Source organism: Bufo bufo, chromosome 4 (assembly GCF_905171765.1).
Source record: "Bufo bufo chromosome 4, aBufBuf1.1, whole genome shotgun sequence".
Taxonomy (NCBI): Eukaryota; Metazoa; Chordata; class Amphibia; order Anura; family Bufonidae; genus Bufo; species Bufo bufo.
This window is the reverse complement of record NC_053392.1, coordinates 185964880-185974900: the sequence shown is the minus strand read 5'-3', so window position 1 is coordinate 185974900 and position 10021 is coordinate 185964880. Positions and strand designations below refer to the sequence as shown.

Genomic DNA, 10021 nt, shown 5'->3' with positions numbered 1-10021 from the left:
ACCTCCTCATCTCAGAGCGCCTGCGCTGAATGAACACAGGCGCGCAATTTTTGAAATGCCGACAGGGCCAGCCGGAGGAGGAGATCCCGGCTGGCCCTGTCAATCAACATGACAAGGGGGCGGTTTTCTGCAGCTGCTACCAGCAAGTAGCCGCCCTACTTGCTGGTAGAGACCTAATTTACATATTATAAAACTTTGTTTTTAGAAGAAACTGCTGAATCAAAGTAAGTAACACCATTATATTTTCATATATCGCAATATAAGTAATTTAACTAGCCCAAAAAAAAAATATGACTTTAGTGGGGTGACAGAAGCCCTTTAAAAAAATCCATGTGATCCTTGTGTAGGGGCTATGCTAATCATCTATGCATTGCTCCAATTTTAGAGTACAGTATGTGCATGTATATGTTCCTGAAACTGACTGTCTCCAGTTGAAATCCTCCAGAGAACAAAGAGGTCAAGCATTTCCATTTTCAACTGGTGAACAACTGAGGGAGTGGGGGTAACAGGTGCAGCTTAACAAAATTTGTGTCCTACTGCAGACAAGGAAGAAAGGGAAGCTTCTGCTGCAGCCAGTTGTCTTACAGCCAGACATAGGATGATGAGGAGAAGGAAGGGAGACATGGCTTATCTGCTGGGACACAAAGAGAATTCTTTATAAAGTCGTATTTGCTGTAGACAAAACAGTATCTTATAAAATGATCAGTGTTTGTGAACAACCTCTTTCCAGCCTTTACAAAAACAATTTACAGTTCTTACAATATTTTTTTATTTCTTTTCCACAATGATATATTTAAACACAGTGCATGAGAATTAAACAATATATGTCTGTAGACATCCCCGGTAAAAGAGGTTTAGCTTCCAGATCAGTACATTTAATATAACCTAAATTAGTTTAGCTGTAGCTCAGGAAACACTCTATTGTTTCAGGTTGTTAACCACAAATGTCTTATAAAATGAAGCATGTTTACTGTCATTTTGCAGAAGTCATATCTTCCCTTATGAATTTGGCAATGCAGAATTTTAAAGATACCAGTGTGGGATTGTTATCATGCACAAGCCAAAGCTGTCAGGCCTCATTACTTCCAAGACAAAAATTACAGAATAATATATTAAGTGTCTCAGTAAAAACACGCACTGCACCAGTTCAATATCATGGTTACATGATGACACCATCAGACTACACAGTGAACTGCATTTCCACAACCTCAGGTTGCCCGGAAAATGAAGGTGTTTGCTAATTATATGTACAGTACTGTAAACTGAATAAGAAAGCAAAACGATGTGACTAAATCTAACCTGAAGGTTTGTAGAGGGTCTAATATGTATGGCCCTTGGTAGAACCTTGGGAGCCCACAGGATTATTTTTTTTCCCACCTTGTCCCTTTGTTTCCCCAGCTGCTTGTCACCCACCTGTTTATTGAAATAATATGAATATTCTGCCAAATAAAATGCACAATGTTTAGCTAATATATGAATTCCATAACCAGTTTCTATACAGTACTGCTGCATTTATTTATTTTTAACCCAAAATACAATAGCTCCAACTAAATAATTGCTCTGTATAACCAATTAGAATCTCCACACCAAACAGGAGTTATAAATATGCAGCACATAATTAATCCAAATGTATATTTTATTAATTTTATATCAAATAGTATTTAAAATCTAGTAGCAACAGCATACAAATACAAAAGAAAAGAACCAGAATAGACGTGTCATATACCAAGAAAGAATCCCATTAATGAACTTGGCGCTTGGCGCTCATATGTAGTACCCCTCCCCACCATTAAAAGGGATTAAATAGGTATCCAAAATTGCATAGTGCAAACCCTTCCATACTGGAATACAATGTGATTCCTACGATAAATCACATCAAAAATTGCCTAGTGCAATATATACTATACAAAGTTCCTCAGGGAATACATAATAAAAGTAATACCGACCGGTGTGGCTCAGACCTCAATGCATGTTTCGCATGTCGTTTCCTCATGAAGGGTTTGCACTATGCAATTTTGGATACCTATTTAATCCCTTTTAATGGTGGGGAGGGGGTACTACATATTAGCACCAAGTTTATTAATGGGTTTCTTTCTTGGTATATGACATGTCTATTGTGGTTCTTTTCTTTTCTTTTGTATATGTATGTCACTGCTACTAGATTTTATATACTATTTGATATGAAATTATTAAAATATACATTTGGATTAATTATGGTCTGTTTAGTGAAAATTCCTGTTTTGTTCTGGAATTTTTTTTTTTTAAGCAAAATGTATTTAAAACTGCATATTTGGTAGTGTTTGTAATAGCTTATTTTTTCAATAAAAAAACTGCCACAAAGTTATACGGTAGATATACTCGTTACGGCAGTGAATGCGCAACCATTGTGTCAATCAATAGATTTTAATTTGGTGAAACCAATGGGCGTTATCCTGGTAGTTCCCTGGTATTAGGCCACCTTGGTGCGTGTAGAAGGGCACAGATTTGTTTTGATCAAAATATATTGGCTCAGATTTTATCATATCAGAGTGAGGGCTTAGTCCATATATTATGTTTTCATCTATTGTGTTAGTGCATTATTTTCCATGATTTTTTTCTTTATAAATGTTGCCATGTACATCCACATATTCAGTTATCATATTGTGCAGGATGTTTGCATTATTTTCCATGATTTTTTTCTTTATAAATGTTGCCATGTGCATCCACATATTCAGCTATCATATTGTGCAGGATGTTTTGTATCTTTTTCTGTGATTTTCTTTCAGAACAAGCCACTGTTTATTCTGACAATTAACACTTGTGTTTACATATACAGGCAGGCATTCTGATCCCATTAAAGCATAATTTTTGTACGCTTGCGCAGAACAAGCTGCTCTTTCTTCTGACATTAACATGTGTGTACCTAAACAGGGACTGGGACCTGCCACTGTTGAGGCCTAATTTTTTGAAGCTCTGTTTAGTTCCCACAACACTATGTGTGTTTAAACACCATCTGCCTTTTTGGAAGCTTTTGAATATGAAAAAGAAATACTAATTCAACAGCCCAGTGTATTTTTAACCACACTGCTTGTTATGCGTCTACTCAGTTATATACTTCAGTATCAAGAGCTTTGAGGTTAAGGGGGGAACAAAAATGAGTAAAAAATGAAAAAAAAAAAGAGATAACATATTATCATAAAATAATTCTTAGTCATGCCAATTTTCAGGGCAATTGGAGTTTCTTTGATTCATGACAAATTGATTTGTGTCCGATCTGAACTTTTTGAAAAATTTGCCAAATCGGACATGAATTGGATCTCAAGAAGTTCACTCATCTCTATTATATACATATATAATTCCTAATATTCACAGGCAAAGGTTGTTTGCCACAACGTTACATGAAGCTGGACAAACATTCCATCAAGGCAACCACAATCATCAGGTTGTCTGCTTCTAGAAATATATATAGATTTGGTTATTCATTTTCTTTTAATGTATGTATTTTTTTTTTATAATTTCCAGTTTAAAATCCAGTTCTAGTGATTTTATGAACATATGTGCATGTAAAAACTTAAGCCTAAGGCTACATTCGCACGACCGTATGTGTTTTGCGGTCTCCAAATTGTGGATCTGCAAAACATGAATACCGTCCGTGTGCATTCCGCATTTGGTGGAACACACATGGATGGCCTATTCTTGTCTGCGATTGTGGACAGGAATAGGACATGCTATGTTTTTTGTGTGGCCCATGGAATGAACCATGGATACAGACCCAGAACTACAATTGCATCAATGCACTCTTAGGCCTCTTTCACACTTGCGTTGTCCGGATCCGTCGTGTACTCCATTTGTACTCAAAATGCGTTCAGTGTTACTATGGCAGCCAGGACGCTATTAAAGTCCTGGTTGCCATAGTAGTAGTGGGGAGCGGGGGAGCAGTATACTTACCGTCCGTGCGGCTCCCGGGGCGCTCCAGAATGACGTAAGAGCGCCCCATGCGCATGGATGACGTGATCCATGCGATCACGTCATCCATGCGCGTGGGGCGCCCTGACGTCAATCTGAAGCGCCCCGGGAGCCGCACGGACGGTAAGTATACTGCTCCCCCGCTCCCCACTACACTTTACCATGGCAAACAGGACTTTAGTGTCCTGGCAGCCATGGTAACCAAGTAAGAAAAAGCTAAACGTCGGATCCGGTAATGCGCCGAAACGACGTTTAGCTTAAGGCCGGATCCGAACTAATGCCTTTCAATGGGCATTAATTCCGGATCCGGCCTTGCGGCAAGTGTTCAGGATTTTTGCCCGGAGCAAAAAGCGCAGCATGCTGCGATATTTTCTCCGGCCAAAAAACGTTCCGGTCCGGAACTGAAGGCATCCTGATGCATCCTGAACGGATATCTCTCCATTCAGAATGCATGGGGATAATCCTGATCAGGATTCTTCCGACAAAGAGCCCGACGACGGAACTCTATGCCGGAACAAAACAACGCAAATGTGAAAGAGCCCTTAGTGGTATGTATGAACTCACATACTGAATTTTTAGGAGGTATGGTGCACAAAACAGTTTTTTGGGGTTGCACTTTTAACCATTAACATCAACTTTTATGCAATTTTTTATAAAATATATTTTCATAAATAACTGAATGAAGGTGTGTGTGTGCCATATTCTAAGGGTCAACAGATGCCTTAACGAACCCGAGTTCAGCTTTGGATTTTGACACTGTAATTTATGTGCATAACTGAAATGTCACGAGAGAAAGCAAGTCTTGCGATGTTTGCAGCAAGATCGCAAAGACCTCCGTGAAGCCCATACATTTTATGGTAGTATGAAGGCTATATTGTTAATGAAGTCACAGAACATAACCGGAATAAACCTGGACAAACAGGTCATCAACCGTGGCAAATGAAACATCACAAAACCAAGTGCACCAATTTGACTTGGAGACAAACCCTAAGGGCATTGTCTAAGTCAACTCTACATTCTTCACAATACCCCTAATGGTAGGGATAGCCTTTCTCACGGGTTCACCAGGTTGCTACCTCTTGGGATGGTCCCGGCCGACAACTGCAAGGCAAATGCCACTGGAGAGAATACTAGCGGTCCATGTACATACAAAACAGGGAACCAGGCAAACTAACAAGAACCTAGACAAAACTGGAAACACAGGACACTGTTCAGACACAAGATATATGCTGGAACACAGACGATATCACAGACATGGAACTTGCAGATGCCTGGACCTCATGCCAAATAGTGTTGTTGCGGGTATCTAAATTTCGATACCCAATAGATACTTTTGTCCTGGTATCGATACGATACTGGGATTTCCATTTTTTCTATACTGGTCTGCGCTGCTGCGCAATCTAGTATCACAGAACATTTGTTCACAGAACATTGTTAGGCAAGCAAAGCAGGAAAGGGAAGTGGATGTTATTCTCCATCTTGGGACAAACGATCTGGCTTGCAATGAGGTTTCAAAGGTGAAAGAAGCTTTTCACACACTTGGAAAGGATATACAGGAGGTTGCATCAACTGTTTCATTCTCTGCAGTTTTGCCTGTGCATAACCTTCAGCATGACAGGAAGATGCGCATTAAGGAATTCAATGTATGGCTTGGTGAATGGTGTCTGAACCAAGGGTTTGGCTTTGTGTCTCATGTTAGCTCTTGTTGGAATGGAAAAGAACTGTACAAGAAAGATGGTTTGCACCTTTCTCTCAAAGGAACGAATGTCCTCGGTGAACAGTTCCAGGTATTTGCTAAGAAGCATTTAAACTAGGAAAGGGGGGCAAAAGAGTGATAATCCAGCAGTCCAACTGCCCCCCGAAACAATGCCAGAAAAGGGCAGTAGCACAAAGGTTAAGAAATGACAAGCTCAGAGTCTTGTCTACAAATGCTCGCAGTCTAGGAAATAAAATCAATGAACTTGAGGCTATAATGGCATCTGAGAATATAGATGTAGTGGCTGTTACTGAGACGTGGTTCAAGGGGAGTAATGACTGGGATATATCAATACCAGGGTTCTCTCTATACAGGAAAGACAGAGAAGGCAAGAAGGGGGGAGGGGTGGCCCTGTATGTGAAAGATAACCTAAAATCTAATTTGATACAAGTTAGTGAGAACAATTTAGAGTCAGTTTGGGTTACCGTGCAGCTTGATAATCATAAGGCAACTCGTGTAGGTGTGATATATAGACCACCTAGCCAAGTCAAAGAATTAGATGATCTACTAGTTGAGGAAATAGCTAAAATGACATTGAAGGGGGAAGTTATCATTATGGGAGACTTCAATCTTCCAGATGTAAACTGGAAAACCAAAATAGCTAGTTCTGCCAGGAGTACAGATATTCTAAATTCCCTACTGGGATTATCTCTACAGCAAGTAGTGGAGGAGCCAACCCGGAAGGAGGCCATTTTAGATTTAGTATTCACAAATGGGAATTTGGTATCTGATATTACTGTAGGGGAAAGCTTGGGATCTAGTGATCACCAGTCAGTGTGGTTTACTATAAGTACAGTGACTGAGTCACACCACACAAAAACAAAAGTTTTAGATTTTAGAAAAACAGACTTTTCTAAAATTAGATTAGTGGTATACAAGTCCCTATCAGACTGGAACAGTTTCATTGGAGTCCAGGAGAAATGGGACTACTTAAAAGTGGCACTATTGAAGGCAACAGAAAATTGCATTAGGCTTGTCAGTAAAAGCAAAAAAAGGAAGAGACCACTGTGGTACTCAGCAGAAGTGGCCAAAATCATTAAAAACAAAAAGATAGCATTTAGGAATTATAAAAAAAAACAAAACGAGGATGACAGACAAATTTATAAGATTAGGCAGAGAGAGGCCAAACAAGTTATAAGAGCTTCCAAAGCACAGGCAGAAGAGAAATTAGCTCAGTCAGGAAAAAAAGGCCAGAAGGCATTCTTCAGATACATAAATGAAAAAAGGAAACTAAAACAAGGAATTACCAAATTAAAAACAAAAGAAGGAATGTATATAGAAGAAGATAAAGAACTAGCTGACTGCCTCAATGAATATTTCTGTTCAGTTTTTACAAAGGAAAATGAAGGAGAAGGACCTCAGTTAGGAAAGAAGTCTAATGAATCTTTTGATGCATGTGTCTTTACAGAGGAAGAGGTTCTAAGTCAGCTGTCTAAAATTAATACAAATAAGTCACAGGGGCCTGATGGGATACACCCAAAGCTATTAAAAGAGCTCAGCGTTGAACTAGCAAAACCATTAACAGATTTATTTAACCAATCGCTGGCAACAGGAGTCGTCCCAGAAGATTGGAAATTAGCAAATGTTGTGCCCATTCATAAGAAAGGTAGTAGGGAGGAATCGGGCAACTATAGGCCAGTAAGCCTGACATCAATAGTGGGGAAATTAATGGAAACCATACTTAAGGAGAGGATTGTGGAACATCTAAAATCCCATGGATTGAAAGATGAAAAACAGCATGGGTTTACTTCAGGGAGATCATGTCAAACTAATCTTATTGATTTTTTCGATTGGGTGACTAAAATAATAGATGGAGGAGGTGCAGTAGACATCGCTTATCTAGACTTTAGTAAGGCTTTTGATACTGTCCCACATAGAAAGCTTATCAATAAAGTGCAGTCTTTGGGCTTGGACTCCCATATTGTTGAATGGATTAGGCAGTGGCTGAGGGACAGGCAACAGAGGGTTGTAGTCAATGGAGTATATTCAGACCAAGGTCTTGTTACCAGTGGGGTACCTCAGGGATCTGTTCTGGGACCCATATTGTTTAATATCTTTATCAGCGAAATTGCAGAAGGCCTCGATGGTAAGGTGTGTCTTTTTGCTGATGACACAAAGATTTGTAACAGGGTTGATGTTCCTGGAGGGATACACCAAATGGAAAAGGACTTAGGAAAACTAGAGGAATGGTCAAAAATATGGCAACTAAAATTTAATGTTGATAAGTGCAAGATAATGCACCTGGGCCGTAAAAACCCAAGAGCAGAATATAAAATCAGTGATACAGTCCTAACCGCAGTATCTGAGGAAAGGGATTTAGGGGTCATTATTTCAGAAGACTTAAAGGCAGGCAGACAATGTCATAGAGCAGCAGGAAATGCTAGCAGAATGCTTGGGTGTATAGGGAGAGGCATTACTAGTAGAAAGAGGGAGGTGCTCATGCCGCTCTACAGAGCACTAGTGAGACCTCATTTGGAGTATTGTGCTCAGTACTGGAGACCATATCTCCAGAAGGATATTGATACTTTGGAGAGAGTTCAGAGAAGAGCTACTAAACTGGTACATGGATTGCAGGATAAAACTTACCAGGAAAGATTAAAGGAACTTAACATGTATAGCTTGGAAGAAAGACGAGACAGAGGGGATATGATAGAAACTTTTAAATACATAAAGGGAATCAACAAAGTAAAAGAGGAGAGAATATTTAAAAGAAGAAAAACTGCTACAAGAGGACATAGTTTTAAATTAGAGGGGCAAAGGTTTAAAAGTAATATCAGGAAGTATTACTTTACTGAGAGAGTAGTGGATGCATGGAATAGCCTTCCTGCAGAAGTGGTAGCTGCAAATACAGTGGAGGAGTTTAAGCATGCATGGGATAGGCATAAGGCCATCCTTCATATAAGATAGGGCCAGGGGCTATCCATAGTATTTAGTATATTGGGCAGACTGGATGGGCCAAATGGTTCTTATCTGCCGACACATTCTATGTAACATGAGCGTGCTGCTGTCAGCGCACTCCTGTTCCCTCAGCAACACAGTGGAGATGGAAGCAGTCTCTCCAATGAGGAGAGAGGGGCGGGCGCACTGCGCCACCAATGATAGGAGGACCTTTCATGGGTCCGGACTTTAAGTAGCAGGCTACATAGAGCGGCACCCAGGGATCTCCCTGCACTTACTATTATTCCTGGGCGCCGCTCCGTTTGCCCGCTGTGCCCCAGTTACCGTCTCCTGCTCCGTATGCTAATTACTTCTATCGGAGCAATGGGGAGGAGACATCAGCTTCTGTCCTGGGCGTTCCTTCTGTCCAGGGAGAAGGAACGCCCAGGAGAGAAGCTGATGTCTCCTCACCATTGCTCCGATAGTAGTAATTAGCATACGGAGCAGGAGACGGTAAATGGGGCACAGCGGGTGAACGGAGCGGTGCCCAAGAATAAAGGTAAGTGGAGGGAGATCCCTGGGCGCCGCTTTATGTAGCCTGCTACTTAACAAAGTCCGAACCCATGAAAGGTCGTCTTTAACTTTTAATACAGGAGGCAGGTGCCGGCAGCAGAATCACATAGCCGGCACCCTGCCTCTGACAGGGAGCTGCGATCAGCGACAGTTAACTCCTTAGGTGCGGCACCTGAGTGGTTAACTGCCGCTGATCTGCTGCTGACACCCGCCTCCTGTATTAAAGGTTAATTATCATTGGTAGCGCAGTGCGCCCACCCCCCTCGACCCCCCAGTATTAAAATCATTGGTGGCAGTAGCCACAGAGTCCCCTCCCATTCTCATTGGTGGTGCAGTGGCAGCTTCTGATCAGAGCCACAGCAGTGTAATCCTGGGGCTCCGATCGGTTACCATGGCAGCCAGGATGCTTCTGAAGCCCTGGCTGCCATAGTCAGCTCCCTGCTGCTGTATGTACTATGCACAGGGCAGCAGGGACAGTGTATGGTCATATTCACCCTAATAGAGCTCTATCAGGGTGACTAGGAAAAGGGATGAAGAGATCCCAGGTTCTAGCCCCTAAGGGGGAAATAGTTATAAAAAAAAAGTTTAAAAAAAAAACAAAAAAACACCATAATATTAAGTATAAATCACCCCCTCTCCCAATTTTACAAATAAAATATATAAACAATAAATAAATAAACATATCACATATCGCCACGTCCGAAAAGTCCAAACTATTAAAATATTTAAAAAAATCTATGCGGTGAACGCCGGAACAGAAAAAAAAAAAAAGGCGCGATTAGCCATTTTTTAAAATGCGGAATGCACGTGGCTTTTTTGGTGTTTTATTTTTTTCACATGGTATTGAATGGTATCGAGTATCGCAATACT

At 40.7% G+C, this 10021-nt stretch overlaps 1 pseudogene; it reads right to left on the bottom strand.

Moving 5' to 3' along the window:
* Window positions 1-284: 284 nt before the first annotated feature.
* On the bottom strand, window positions 285-419 carry LOC121000179 (annotated as a pseudogene).
* Window positions 420-10021: the final 9602 nt, after the last annotated feature.